The following is an 11312-nucleotide window of genomic DNA, read 5'->3' on the forward strand; positions in this document are numbered from 1 at the left end:
AACAGGATCTTTCAGAAGTGGTCTGACCAGACCTTGACTGGGGAAGGCCACTCCAGCCGTCACCTGACCATTTTAGCCTTTTACTGGGCCAGGGGAAAATGCACATTGCCCACATGGACACCCCTGATGGATGACCCATCTGACTCTCTTCAAGTCCCCAGCCTGCCTGCAGCAGGCCCAGCCTTTAGTTTCAATTATATCAGAAGAGCAGTGGATTCAGGAGCCATATTCTAGTCCAGGCTGTCACCAGGCAGCAAGCCACTTTTCTTTCTAGGCAAGATTCTTTAACAATTAGAAGGAGGCGGTCCTCCTTCTACCCTCTTCCTCTCTGATCATCTCCTATTTCCTCCTGCTGACCACCACTCTGACTTCTGAGTCTCTAAAATCTACTTTCTTGACTCAGACCTCCCTTGTTTCTTTGAGCTGCTAAGGCATCCTGAAGGTTCTGCCCTCAGCCCTTTTTGCTTCTTTGCCTCTCTACTGTGCACCATCACCTTCCACGTCTAAGAGCCTGCCCTTCTACCCTGGTGTAGAATGTGGGTTTCAGACCCACATTCTCAACTGCCTCTTTAGCTTGTTCTAATGGCACTTTAGACTTAATAAACTCATCACCTTCCTGCTTATGAGATGAAGTGCCTTTATTCATGGGGCCAAGGTCGGGCTCCTTAACATAGATCCAGAGACCCCCAAACCAGGCCACCCTCCTAAGCCTCATCTCTCACCCTATCCTATCCTCTAGAGGTTATGAACTAGTTTGGACCATAGGCCAAATTGGGCCCGTATTGAGTAAGAGCCTACGAAGAACCGAAAAAGACATGTACGTGTCTATTTCCTTCACTTACAATATAAACTCTAAGTGTACAGAGACCATGTTATAATTCATCATTTCTGTCTCACCATTGTAGGACCTACCACTGACCTGCATATGGCAAGCATCAGAAAAATATTTGTTCAACTGAGTATCATCTCTACATATAATCCCAGAGTTATAAGAATCAGAAGAAATAATGGTAATGAAAAAATGCTTTGAAGCCATTTTTATAAAATACTATGTAAGTATGCAGATGAAAGTGATCATTACATTTTGCCCCCACTCTTCCAGCTCTAATGTTCTAGAAGCGAAAACTTTCTCTACCTTCTCATGGGCCACCATGGAACATGAAGCCTCAAGTACAAACCAGATTTAACAAATTGCAGGCAATGAGAAAGGTGTGTGTATAAAAGTGAAAGAAGCTGCCTGGACCATGGGAATGGTCAAAGTGTCCTGCTCTCAATTTTCCATTGGCAGAGACACAAAGTGTCCTGCTCTCAATTTTCCATTGGCAGAGACACACCTGCTAAAATGGTACTCTCTCTGCTCACTCCCCAAAACACCAGGGGCTACTTACTGGCTGCAGTCCTTCCCAACTAGAGCTTGTGAGATCTCACATCCGTTCACCCCGACTCAAAGCCGCTTTCCAGTCAAGCCTCCCAGAGAAAGAAAGTAGCTAGAAAACCCTGGATTCACATCTGGCACTGCCACTTGCCAGCTATTAGCCATTTAGCCTCTTTCACCTGTTGTTTTCACTTGTAAAGTGGGAATATCATCCATCTCGGAGGGTGTCTGTAAGGATAGGCGGCAAAAAGCTCCCAGCTCGGTGCCGGTGCTCCAGGGCTGGGCAGGTTAAGCGCCACAGTTCTGAGCCCCAGCCCCGGCTTGGGCAACTCTCCTGGCCTGCAGTCCCACGACCCTGGATAAGCATCACGGGCTCCTCAGCACTCCCAGCCCCACTCCCAGGCCAGCACCGGCAGGGCTGTGCTTCACGGCCTCCTTTCCTGGCTAGCCAGGGGCACTGCCTCCCCACTCTTCCCAGTGGCAGGCAGCAGCTTCCAGGGAGGCTGGGTGGGCAGCACGGACCTGAGGTTTCAGAGTCAGCTCTGTCCCAGTTGACCCCCAGACTGTGCAGAAAGGAGTGCTATGTCCATCTTGTAGCAGAGCTTGTGGGTCATGGAGCCTGTCACCTCCTCCCCAGCTGCCACTTCATCAGACCACACAGAACAGAGGCCTGCCTTGAGCTGCTTCCAAATAGCTCACCAAGTTCCATCCCACAGTGGCTCTTTAGCTACAGTTTGGCAGCGAGACTCTAGAAAAGACAAATAATGGGTTTCTCCGCAGGGCTGAAAGCCTCAGACATTAAGAGAAGCTGGGGACAGGTGAAAGAACCTGAAGGTAGGAGACTGAAAAACAAATCTAAATTTCTTCAGGGATTTTTAGCGTAAGCAGGGAGTAGGATGAATGAATGGTGGCCCAAGGTAAGCTAGAGGGGAGTTTGGAGAGCTGCTGGTTTAGACCTTATTATTGCCCAACTCTGCCTCCCAGGGGCGATTAAACTTGACCACAACGCCTCCCAGGGTCAGGGGCACCTGGCATAGGGAGTTCGGAGTCTGCGGATTTCCTTTAAAGATAAGGTTAGAGCACCAGGGTGGCTGGGCTGTTCTTCACCCTTTATGATGCAGATCTCAGTCACCCCGCAGATGTATAAGGAAGAGCACAGGGAAGCTGCCCGGCCCTCCTTTTCCTTCTGTCCTTGTCTGCATGTCTGTGCTGTTTTGAATCTCAAGAGAAAAGCAGAGGATGCGTTCATTCAACAAATATTTATTGCCACCAGGGAGTGGCAGACAGCATGGGGAGAGCCCCAGCCCTCTCCCTCTTTGTATAGCTGCATCACTGTCCCTTAGCATAGCTCTTCTTTCGAGGACCCTGTGGCTCCTGCCCTGCCAAGGAGCACAGCAATGGGGCTCCTGTTTTGAGGGCTCGTCCTAGTCCCGCCAGCCTGCCGCCCAGGGCTCTCCTAGGAGGGCTGTCCTTCCAAGGGTATGCCAGGGGGCAGCTGACCTCAGAGACTGGCATCCCAGGTCTCAATTGTAGGTCTTGTCCTCTAAAGAGATGAGAGCTGGTGACGTGATTCCACAGTCTACCCCAGAGGCCGTCACAGGGGCATAAGCAGCCAGAACACTGGTGAAGGGCAGTGTTTTCCCTTGGGGAAAAGGACTATGCTCCCTGTCAAACTTGCTCTCCTCAGAAACATGGGTTAATCCAGTCCTCCTCAATGCTGGCTCCCCCAAACACACGTGCCCCCTCTCCCCTGGGGTGGAAGGACCAGGTGGATCTAAGAGGAGGTTTAGAAGAGAGTCTCACTGCACTCCACCCCCCTCACCGGAAGGGGCAGAGGGAAGAGGAGCAATGGTTTCCCCAGGTACCCTTCAGCCCTCTCATCCTCACACGTGCACCTACACGGCAAGGAATCGACCAGTGAAGACATGGCCCATCACACCCAGATGGCTCCCTGGAACACTCCCGGGCCAGGGCATGGGGACCGAGAAGGAAGCTCCAGGGGCTGGGGGCAAGGAGCAAATGCTCTCCTAAGCAGCTGTGACTCACACAAAATGGCAGAGGGGCATGGCTTTCCCTGCCTAACTCCCAGCCAGCCCTCTTTCTCCCAATTCCTGAATCTGATCACTCTCGCCCTTACCTGGGGAACAGGAACAGGATAGGTGCTGCTGCTGGTGCTTTCCACCACTGCCCTCTCCTGCCCCTCCCCCAGCCTGGACCATGGCAAGGGGCTCCGGACTGGGTTCTCAGCTCCCTCCACCTGTATGCACTGGAAGGCTGGCCACCCTGAGGAAGGCTCAGGCATGCTAGACCCCCTCAGGGACTGATGGAGGAGAACCGAGCGAGGGAACATACAAGTCTTGCGAAAGCACACCTAGGGAAGGGAGAAGCTATGTTTCTAGAAGCTTCCAGGCCACAGCCTCTGTGGCTCAAAACTCTAGTCAGGCCTTGGCCCAGGTCCAGAATGAAAGGACTCAACTTAAAACTCTAGCATCTATCGCCACTTCCTCTGTGAGATGGGAGGATAAGGGAGAGGATGCCAGGGGAGAGGTCACGCCCCAACTGACAGTACTTACATATTTAGGAAAGGGGCCCAGGAAGCAGGGTGACTGACAGCTTCACTGCAGAAATGGGGTCTGTGCAGTCATTGCATAGGCACAACCCAACAACAAAGCAGACGGCAGACCCCAGTCCTTCCTGGGTGGCATACTGGGATGGGCTTGGCCCAAAGCTCCAATGGGACAGGCTAGAGCCCTGGGAATGCCGATGGAGCTTCTGCCCCTTCCTTGGAGTGCGGCATCCTGGTTCGGGGATTCTTCCCTCTCTCAGCCCAGGGGCTGGAGGCAGGAGCAGCAGGCTCACTCAGCGAGGGCCCGTGTCTCACCGGAAGGTGCAGGTGAGAACACAGCTCTGTGTCATCAGCCCCTGTAATGCGCTGGTATGACCTCTGACTGTTAACTTTCCAGATTTCATGGCCCAACCAAGCCACCCAAGTGGAATGTCTGCCAAACACCATGCGGGCGACAGCCTGGGCTGTAGGTATGGAGGCTGACTTTGCATGGGGCAAATTTCTCTAACGGGCTCCAACCTTAGCAGGGTGGGGACAGTAGGCTGACGACCACCTCCTTTTTTCTATCCAGGCTGCCCCCACATTTCCTTGTGAAGTGGCGGTTCGATTTTTTTGTGGTTTCATCTGAACATGTGGTATGAAATGGGAGCGTTGCGTGCGCTGGTAGACAGCGGCTTGGAGTGTGGAGACCTGTATGGCTCTTGGGCACCACTCACATGACCGGCAAGAAGCGGAGGTGGGCTGTAGGCCGGAAACTTTGTGGTCAGGCTCTTATCTACTTCCTTAAGACTAAATGACTTTAAAGTGTTCTTTTTGTTTTTGTTTAAAAAACAAACACACACCAGAACACTCTTTCCCCAACCCATCCCCAAACTTCCACCAACCAGACCCCCTTCTTATCAGTTTCTATTCCTGTGGCCCAGTGGGAAGAAGGAAGCAGGTGGGGAGACATGTACACTTCCTCCCAAGATCAGATGCTGGAGAACCACCAGCCCTTCTATGGCAGCTCGTGGGCTAAGCTGGGACCTGAGCACGGCATCCAGAGATGGATCCCATGACAAGGTTTACTTGGACTAAGACAGCACTCCTAGAAGGTCCAGTCGTGTAGATGCCAAGCCCCTAGGGGGCCTAGGGAAGGGGTCAAACCTCACCCGGCCACACACGCAGTCAAAGAGCCCTGGGTAGAGAGGAAAGGGGGACAGGCTCTTGGCCGGGAGGTGGACCAGGCATCTTGGAGAGAATTCATGGCGGTGTGGGCTCTAGGGAGTGCCTCAGGCAGGGAGACAGGCCAGTGCTGGGAGGCTTGAGATCCCGGTGGAAGGGCATGCGGAAGCAGGCTGGCCCTCGAGGCAGGCATCTCCGGTGGGCGGAGTACTCTGAAAACCCTGGAAACAAAGCGGTTAACCTGTACTTTGTGAGCCCGACTGTTTTTGTTCTTCATAAACCCTATCCTAAGCTTTCTCTTGTTCTCTTTTTATACTTAGTCATGTCTTCTGGAACGGTCAGCCTGTGGCAGCTATGCTAATGGAAACCTAAAGGTGTCTGTACCCATGCTTGGGCCAGCGGATTAAAGGGAGGCAATGTCCCTCTCCCCCAGGAGTGCAGGAAGAGAGAAGCAAAGTCAAAGGATGGGGGAGCCCAGAGTTGGGCCCTTGCTCAGTTGCTGTGTCCTCCGGATGTCGCCTTTCCAACAGAGACTTGGAAGTTCTAGTTAGAGGCCCTGAGCGTGTGCCCAGCCCGGTGCCATCAGGTAACTCCCAGCACCAAACTTCCAGCTAGCTTAGGGAAGCGGTCCTTCCCTGTACCCCCGCCTGTCCCTGTGCTACTGACGTTCAGCTCCAGGACGTAGCGAGCAGGTGGCTGGTGAACTGGAGAGCCCAGCTGCGGGGCTGGGCCACACCCCACACACACACCTGCTTCCATTTCTCCCTTGGTCTGGCTGAGCAATCTCCTTCTTCACTGAGGAGCTGATAATATGCCATGACTGCTCTGGGCAGGGCCCCTGAGAGGAATAAAGATCCCCGAGGTCGCAAGGTTATCTGCTTTGCCACCTCTGGAAAGTGGCAATATCAGCTGCTATGAGTAGGCACAAGGTGAATCTTCCCCTTGCACTGCCTCTGACCCTCACCCCCAAGTGAAGGGAGCAGGGATGGGGTGAGAGGGGGAGCCAGGAACCCTCCCCAGTCCCTTCCTTAGGGAGTGATTCATCCTCCAGAGCTAGCCTAAGTTATGCACTCCCTGCTCAGATGATATCCATCATGACATGCATTCCTGTTGTCAACTTTGGGGGACGTGGAGAGAGGAAAAATACACAGACCACGGTCCATTATGATGGTCCCCAAGGAGAGGCCTCTGTTGTTTGGCTTTACTATGTATCTTGGGGTTACACAGGGATGGCAGACATGACGGTGCTTCTTTGGGACTAGGGCTGTGCAGGTGACCTGGGGGCTGAAGAGAGGTGGAGCCCAGGGCCTGCTTTCAAGCCCCTGGCCCTCCCTGGGAAGACCGGGGTATTGCCATCCCAACATGTAGCTATGAGTTAACATTTTACAGTGGACTCTGGCCTAAACCCAGAGGACCTCAATTCCAGGACTGGCTCTGCTATCTGAAAGTTGTGTCTCTGGGAAAATCATACCTCTCTGGGTCTCAGGTCCTCCATCTGTAAGATGAGTGAGATAAAGCCTGTCCTACTTATCTCACAGTCCCTGCCAAGATGAAATAATCGATGGCCACAAGCTGCAAAACACTCCAAACCTGAGATCCCACAAAGCTGCAGACTCACAGAGGATGAGGCACAGCAAAGCCTAAGGGAACAGGGAGGAATGGCCCAGGCTGAGTAATCGCTTAGAACGGGGCCCCAGACAGAAACAGGCAGGCAAGCGGGCCTCCGGGAGCTGAGTGGGAAAGGCAGACGGAGCACACTGGTCAGTATGGGCTGGCCGTTCAGGAGAGAAGAACTGGCTGTCAGCAAATATCTACAGGGCAGGGAGAAAGATGCCTGGAGAGATGGTCAGAATGAAAGGAATTCAGTCTCAAACTCAGAAGAGCCCTACCTCACTGTCTGGGCAAAGAAGAGCTGGTGAAAACTACTCCCACGCTTCCAGGACCTGCAGCAGCTTGTCGATATATAACTCACACTCTCAAACAGACGAAGCCCCTCACAGGGCCAGCCTTCCCTTTCTGGACCAGAGGCCCAGAGAAGGGACTCACCCAAAGCAAGAAGTGTGTTTCAGATTGAACTTGAGGTCTCTTCTTGTTCAGTTTGAGGGTCGAAGCCCAGAGCTCTTTCTACAACATCCCATTCCTGACTCAGCCAAACTGGATAAATATCTGGACCCTCGCAAATTGGAAATGATTGGGAACTGAGGCCAAAATCATGCTATTTGCCTATATGTACCTGAGACTGACACCACTGTCCTGGGCATTCTCTTTCAAGGGAGAAGACAGAGGGGCACAAATCTCCCTAGTAGGAAACACTCCAACGTAATCCGGAAGGCACAGCAGCCCTGGAGCTGCATCCTTATCCAGGCCCCAGCCGGAAACAACACAGGGGGAGGGTGAGCATGCAGGAAGCCAAGATGACAGGAGAGATGGAGAAGAGACAGAGGCAGCACCGGGCAGAAGCCAGCCAGAGCAAAGCCAATGCCTCCTCTGTTTACTGGGACTGGTTGAAGTCACAGTGTAGACAGACCCCTGCGTATCACCAACCACCACGGCAGACAGCCCTGGGCCACCACGAAGAAGAGACCACTTGCCATAACCTGCCTCTGTCAGCTCCTGTCCTGCAGTCCAGGGGATGAATGACTTCCTGTGGATGGCAGCTGGGGTACCGAGGGGTCTTCTTCTTAAAAGATGTCACTTCATTCTGGTAAGAGCCCCTAGCCTGCATGTCAAAAGATCCAGGTTCTGGTCTCAGTTCTTCTGTCTACTGGTTTGAGGATATTGGGCAAATTTCTCAACCTCCACTTCCTGCTCTGTACATAGAATGACTCAATGATTCCAAGTTCCACTCTATATTCTAGCATTTAGGTTTTAACAAAGTAAATTAATAAATGGCAATAAATCCTTACTAGTTTGTCTACAGTGGTATTTCTGACACCTTAGTCAGGCTGGGAGCCACTGAAAGGTCTCTAAGGGTCCATGTGCACACCTAGCACTGCCTGCTGCCTCGACACATGATGTGTCTAGATTGGACAATACCCCACCTTCCTTTGGGGAACCATCTCTGTGCCATAAAACCCAGACCTGGCCAAAGCACCAAATGCACCCAGCCACAGTACTTGGCCCAATGTTAGGCATGGGCCCCAATTCCAAGAGCACCCAGGACTCCTATGGGAATCCTGGGAAGGGATGCTGAGAGGATGGAGGCCCGCACTGATGGCAGGCACCTTCTACCACGTAGGGACTGAGTGTCATCACCACAGAGAAGAGCAGGGTGAGATGGAAGTGGTTAGAGCGCCTCATCTTCCCTGCATGTGGCCAGCCAAACCCTCGAGTGTGAGTCAACTGGTTCCCTTTTATCAAAGAGCATTCTGAGTTGGATTTTTGGCCGTTGTAACTGAAGTCGTCCAACTGATACAATCTTGCACACATGTATAACCAATTTCTATTTCATTTAAAAGAATTTTAAAAAGCTACTTATTGTATCGCTTAAGGGCTGCCCCCGAATTTGTCTCTAAATGCCTGTGCTTCATAGGTCAACCCAGCCCAGAAGCCTGCAAGCCCGCAGGAACAAAAGCGGTTCTGGGATTCCCAGCAGTGGCTCTGTTCTGTTCTGGTCAGGACCCAAAGTCTTCTCTAGGTAGGGATATTGCCCGGATGTGCAGATAGGAAAGATCCAACATGCACAGTCTTCCTAGATGGCCTGGGGTTAGTCCTGCCCACCACCAGAGTCCTCCAACCACAGGGAAGACTCGGCAGGGGTGGGGCCATGCCTTTTGCTGCCCAGACTGACTCTAAACCAGCTGAAGTGATCAGGGAAAGAGAAGACGACCCTGGACATGGAAAGCAATGGGAAGTCAGGACCCTAAGTTCCATTCCTCGTCTGGTAATAGATTTTGGAGGAACACTTTCCAAACCTGTCTCTCAATCTGTTAAGAGTCATATCTGGCTTTTCAAATGATGCCAGACACTCCCCTGAACTCCAAACCCATCTATCCCATTCATTTCTGGATGCTACTCCCTAGATGACGTACCTTAGAGATACCCCAAAATGCTGGGTACCTCTAACCTGCCCCAAGCCAGACTCGCGCATGCTCTAAGCCCACCCAAACGCAGTCCCCTTTCTGTATTCCCAGTTTCTGGGAAAGGGACATCGTCTATCCAACTCTGAAACCTGGGAGTCGTCTCTGCCTCCTTCTTCCTTCAGCCTCCCTCAGGCAACCTATTAAAAGTGCACCTGATTTTTACCACCGAAATCACTCATCTTTCTACTTCTCTCCACGTCTGCCACCATCACACAATCTAAGGAACTGTCCTCTTTCGGCTACATTAGCCCTCTGACTGCTAAAGCCCCAGATCTACTAAAGAGACCCCTCTGATTCATTCTGCACAGAGGCGCCAAAGTGACCTGCACAGTTCCCATCAGATGTCTATCTCCACTCCTTCCAGCAAAACAGCTGGACTCACAACGCTCTGGGGCAAGGGAGGAACTCCCCAAATGCCCTCTGGACCCAGGTCTGGCTGGCTGAGTGGCAGGGTGACCCTGAGACCAAAACGGACCAGGCAGTTCGGAGAGTCGCTGCTAAGCCCAGAGCCTCGGCCCCTTCCTAGGTGTCTTCCCACCTCAAGTTCAGGCTCGGAATTGGCTCAGCCTTGCCAGGACTGACCCTCCCCCAGTGCTGACTTCATCTGACTACAGATGGGAAGGGAGCCGGCAGCCAGGCCCAGGAAAACCCAGCTAGGCTACAGCCAGGGCGTGTGTATTTCAGGAATGAGAGAGAGAGCAAGGGCAGCACCACAATAGACTGTCAGTGTCTGTGGGGCCGGCTGAGAGAAGGCAGCTGTCAGGAGGATAAAACTCAAGAAGTCTATCTCTTCTCTCTTATCACACTGACCCTTGGCAGCCTGCAGCCTGCTGAGAACAGTCATTAACAAGGCCTCCCACACTTCCCGCAAGCACAGTCCTGGGTGACCAGCCCAGCCCAAGGCGGAAAGCCTACACTTTCCTCCCTGCCATGGTGGGTCTTAGGGCCCATCTCCGGGCCAGACTTCCCCATCCTGCCCCTCCTTTCTGGGCAATGATGCAAGAAACCTTTCGCTCTGCCCAAACTGATCTCGAGGTCTCCAGGTTTCCCTGGCCTTTCGGTCCAGGCCTTTGCAACCTGGTACGTGCTGCCTTTTCCTCGTGGCCTTCCTTCTTTCCTCTACGAAACCCTACCCCATCTCCTTCCAGGCAGTTCTCAACTCCTGCCAAGTAGGTGTTTTGTGCTGCTGATCAGGCCCCTCCTGTGATTAGCCTGGAATCCCACCTCCCACCCTTGGCTTTGGGAAAAAACCTGGCTAGAGCAGAGCCCAGATTAGGGGGTGGCGGCCCTGGGAGCAGAAGGAAATGGAAATCCTGTACAGGCACCTGGGACCTAACTGGTGGCCCGTGTAGGAAGGGAGGAATGTTATGAGAAACCAGATGGGTTTTTCTGTCTGATCCCAGGACAGACCCAGAGCAAGGGTTGGGGGGATGAGGACAATAGGAGGCCTGGGGACGGCTCTCTTGGCTGCAGGAGCCCAAGTTCTCCAGAGAGGCCAGAGCAGGCTGGCTGCTCTTCGGTGCTTCTAAGCAGGTTAGGAGGAAGGTCGAACTGATTCCCATGGACGTCTGGACTGCACAGCAGCAGCCCATGCCCCCAGCGCGACGTCCCGTCTCAGGATACGGCATTCTCTGCTGGGTTTAACACGCTGTTTGAGAGCGAATCTCTGAGAAGTTTTTCAGATTCTTTATTCACAGATGAGGACTCGGAGGCCCAGAGAAGAGCAGAGACTTGCCCCGGGTCGCATGGCACCATTTCCCAGGGGTAGCTAATGCATCCACATTAACTGGGCCCTGGACTGTGAAAATCGTTGCGGGGACCCCCGATCACACAAGCTGCTTCTGCTTTGGAAGAGCCAAACAACCGAATCCTGAGGCTTTGGGGCCCTTTGCCAGCTCAGGCCTCACCTTGGCCTCGCTGGCTGTCAACGGAGGGCCTGCTGACTTCTCTCCCTATTTTTGCACAGAATGAATAGCAAGGTAGGCCCACAGATCTGGTCCAGAATGGGCAGGAATCTCCAGAATGGGTAACCTGAGTGAAAGGGGACACCCTCCAAAGTACCCTGCCCAGGTTCGAAGGGAGATAACCTCTGTGTTAAGCACAGGAAATGCCACTGAGGATTAGA

The sequence above is a fragment of the Pteropus vampyrus genome, unplaced genomic scaffold, assembly GCF_000151845.1.
Source record: "Pteropus vampyrus isolate Shadow unplaced genomic scaffold, Pvam_2.0 Scaffold399, whole genome shotgun sequence".
Classification (NCBI taxonomy): domain Eukaryota; kingdom Metazoa; phylum Chordata; class Mammalia; order Chiroptera; family Pteropodidae; genus Pteropus; species Pteropus vampyrus.